Source organism: Callospermophilus lateralis, chromosome X (genome assembly GCF_048772815.1).
Source record: "Callospermophilus lateralis isolate mCalLat2 chromosome X, mCalLat2.hap1, whole genome shotgun sequence".
In the NCBI taxonomy this organism is placed as follows: Eukaryota; Metazoa; Chordata; class Mammalia; order Rodentia; family Sciuridae; genus Callospermophilus; species Callospermophilus lateralis.
Window position 1 is genome coordinate 50,990,700 of NC_135325.1, and position 4,222 is coordinate 50,994,921.

Below are 4,222 nucleotides of genomic sequence, written 5' to 3' on the forward strand. Positions count from 1 at the left end.
AGCTCTCTGTGTGGTAATAATACCTTGTATATTATTTGTAGTCATTTTAGTTTACATGAGCCATGTCTCTGAAGTTAATAGGGAGTAATTCTGTTTTATTCATTGTTCATCTCAAAAGGAGCTTAAAGGGCTGGGGTTGTGGCTCAGTAGTAGAGTGCTTGCCTTGCATGTGTGAGGCACTGGGTTTGATCCTCAGCACCACAAAAAATAGATAAAATAAAATAAAGATATTGTATCCAACTACAACCAAAAAAAAAATATTTTAAAAATACCGAGCTTAAGGTTAAAGATTTTGGTAAAAGATTTGTATAAGACTGGCTATTTAGAAAAAGGTTTTATCATCAGGCATGGTGGCACATGCCAGTAACCCCAGAAATTGTAGAGGCTGAGGCAGGAATATTGCAAATTTGAAGCCAGCCTCAGCAACTTAGTGAGATTCTGTCTCAGGGTAAAAAAATACAAAGGACTAGGTATGTAAATGTAACTCAGTGGTAAAACACTCCTGTGTTTCATCCCCAGTACAAAAAAAAAAAAAAAAACTAGAATAAGAAATAAAAATGTTTTCTCAGTTGCACTGTTTGTATTGGATTTTGTTTACATAAATATATATATATTCTTAATCGGTAAAATAACATTAATTCTTGTAGTCTGTATTCAAGATTTTTGCATTTCTGTGAAATGTACCTAAATTCAAAAGATAAAGTATGAAATGTGGTGTTAAACTTCCTACCCAGATGATTAACCTTGACTGAATCAGATCTATAGCCAAAACAGGCATTCTTTTGTTTTGTTTTGTTTTGTTTTGTTTGTACCGGGGATTGAACCCAGGGGCACTTAACCACTGAGCCACATGCCCAGCCCTTTTTAAAATATTTTATTTAGATACAAGGTCTCTCTGAGTTACTTAGGGCCTCGATAAGGTTTTGAGGCTGGGTTTGAACTTATGATCCTCCTGCCTCAGCCTCCCAAGCTGCTGGAATGAATTACAGGTATATGCCATCATGCCCTGCAAAAACAGACACTCTTTATTGCAGAACTGACTCTTTAATGAAAAACTGGACTACTTTTTACAGGCAAGTTGATTTTCTTTGATTAAATAAAATGATAGAACTGAAGAGATTTTTTAAATTTTTTTAATTATAAATGGACACAATACCTTTATTTATTTATTTATTTATTTATTTATTTATTTATTTATTTTTATGTGGTGCTGAGGATCAAACCCAGTGCCTCATATGTGTGAGACAAGCGCTCTGCCACTGAGCCACAATCCCAGCCCCAAGAGATTATGTTTGTTAGTTCAAATCTACAATACAGACTGGATTGATTTGTTATATTAATGTTTTATATTTTCTGGCCCAAGAGTTAATCTTTCCAAAAATCTTCTGTTGCTTAAAATTGGCTAAAAATGGGTCTTCTGACACTGAGTCCCAAACTGCCACTTCTCCATCATGGGACCACTCAAATCAAAGGATGGGACAAGGCCCTGAACCCTAGGACCAACATATTTGGCAAATAATCAGCAATGACTTCAGAGGAAATCATTTAGAGACAAGGGGAAATCACTTGCAGTCCCTTGTCAACCCCACCAAAAGTCAACTGCCAGATAGAAGTTCATTGGATTAGACAAAGGGGAATGAAGGAAAGGGGATTAGGAATAAGAAAGACAATGGAATGAATAAGACATAATTTTCCTATGTTCATATATGAATACATGACCACTGTAACTCCACATCATGTACAACCACAAGAATGGGATCCTAATTAGAATGTTATACTGTATGCATGTATAATACATCAAAATACACTCTACTATCATGTATATCTAAAAAGAACAAATTTTTTGAAAAATTCTCAACAAACTTAGAAACTTTTACATCCTGATAAGAGATATCAAGAAAAATCCCTGCTGTAGACATTGTATCTTTCCATAAAACATCAAAAGTCTTCCCTTCAACATCAGAAAGAAGGCAAGGATGTCCACTGTTTACACCTATTCAAAGTGGTATTATAGGTTTCAGCCAGCAAGATAAGGAAGTGAAGAATAAAAAACAAAGATTTGGAAAACTGGAAATCAAACTGTTATTATTTGTTTATGACATGATTATATTGAAATCCAGAAAGAATATAAATAAGCTATCCAAATTAATATTTATAAACTGAAAGTTATGAAATAAATACAGAAAAGCTAAAAAAAAATCAACTGCCAGGAGGTTAGGGAGATTTCTTATGCAAACTAACACTATCATCTTTCCCCTAGACAAATCTGTTAATATATTTCAGATTTTGCCTCCTTCAGGAATAAGAGTCTGATTATATTCAAGTTCCTCAATAGTATATACACACCAGTCTAACAATAAACTATCAGCCAAGTGACACGGATCTTCATTCCCCTAAATATTGAGAGATGAACTTTATGGGGGGGATTGAAACAGAACCCTGTAAAATTAAAATCAATTTCCTGATAACCACTTTACTTCATCCCATTCAACTTCCTGATAACTGTTTTTACTTCTTTATGCTGAAGACAGAAAATTAAGACTGACAAGGTCAAATGTTCTCTCTGATATTCAGATGCTAACACACAACCAGGTTGGGAGCGAAGAATAGAAGTTCAGTGGATTAGACAAAGTGTAATGAAGGGAAGGGGGATAGCAAAGAGTAAAATGAATTGGACGTAACTTTCCTATGTTCATATATGAATGCACAACCAATGTAACTCCACATCATGTACAACAACAAGAATGTGATTCTAATTAATATGTTATACTCCATGTATGTATAATATGTCAGAATACACTCTATTGTCATGCATATCTAAAAAGAACAGATTTTTTAAAAAGACTGATATATTCTCTGGTGAAGCACAGCCTAGCTAAGTCTACATATGTATATCACCTAACTTTTTTCTATAAATTATAACCCCTTCTGTGGGACCAGCAGAGAAGCAATCTAGCCACTTTTCCTCAGATTGATCAAACTACATGTAATTCATTTTTCCTTTTTCCATCATTTACCTATTTCTTATGCTGGTGAGCAGCTGAATCCAGCCAGCCAGAAGGCACACAGTGTCCCTAAAACTATTTAACTTTGAGACAATACAGTTTCCTACTATATGACCACATAAAACATTTTATGATCGTTCCAATAACATCCTTCATGGATGCTTTTAAAACTCCTCTTTTCAATTAAAAGTCATGCATCACATTTGACTGCTAAGTTCCTTTAGTATCCTTTAAACTAGTACATTACCTCTGACTTTTTTTCCTTCCAGGACCGTGAGGATCCAGTGCAGTTTTTTTGCAGGAAGTCCCTCAAATTGGGTTTGTCTGATTGTTCCCTCATTATTAGATTCGGGTTAACCATTTTTAGCAGGAACGCTGCATAGATGATTTGCTCTCCTTCCGAGTGCATAACATCACATATTATTGGCAACCTAACTCAAGGACCCTTCCTGGATTCCTTCTGGCTGACTTCAGCTGCCCACCTACATAAGAAATAGGCAAATGATGAACAAAAGAAAAATGAATTATATGCAGTTTGATCAACTGGGAAAAAGTAGCTAGACTGCCTCTCTGCTAGTCCCACAGAAAGGATAACAATTTATAGAGGAAAAAAAAGGCCAGGTGATATACACACATGCAGACTTAGCTAGACTATAGTTGGCCAGAGAATATGTCAGTCTGAATTTCCTTGGCATCTGTCCTCAGTATGAGGAAGTAAAAGCAATTATCAGGAAGTTGATCTTAATTTTAAAGGGAGTCTCTTTCAATTCTTGATGTCAGCTTGTCCCTCAGCTGGTGATGATAACTTTGACCATGTGATTCCAGCTTACTCCATTGTGAATGAACTGCTTTCCTTTTGTATTTCATAAATCCACAGAATGTTACTGTTAGGGGTAGTTGGCGCAAATATCCACATCTCTGAGTTAAAGCAAAGATTTATTGACAGAGAATATCTGCCAAGCTGCCCTTCTGAAAGGCACAGCAGCCTGCTGGAAAAAAAAATAACAAATTTCTTAACTATATAACCATATAGTCATGTACAGTTAAGTAGTTAAAAAATAACCCATCTGGTCCTGTGATTTTTACTTGATGTCTTTGTTGTGGTTTTAGTAGTTAGGGACTCTTTGGGGACAGGCCTAATGGGAAGGTCATGCCTGGGTAAGCAGGTGCTGATTTTCAAAATGGAGTTACTTTGGCCTAAGAACCTAACAGTTACT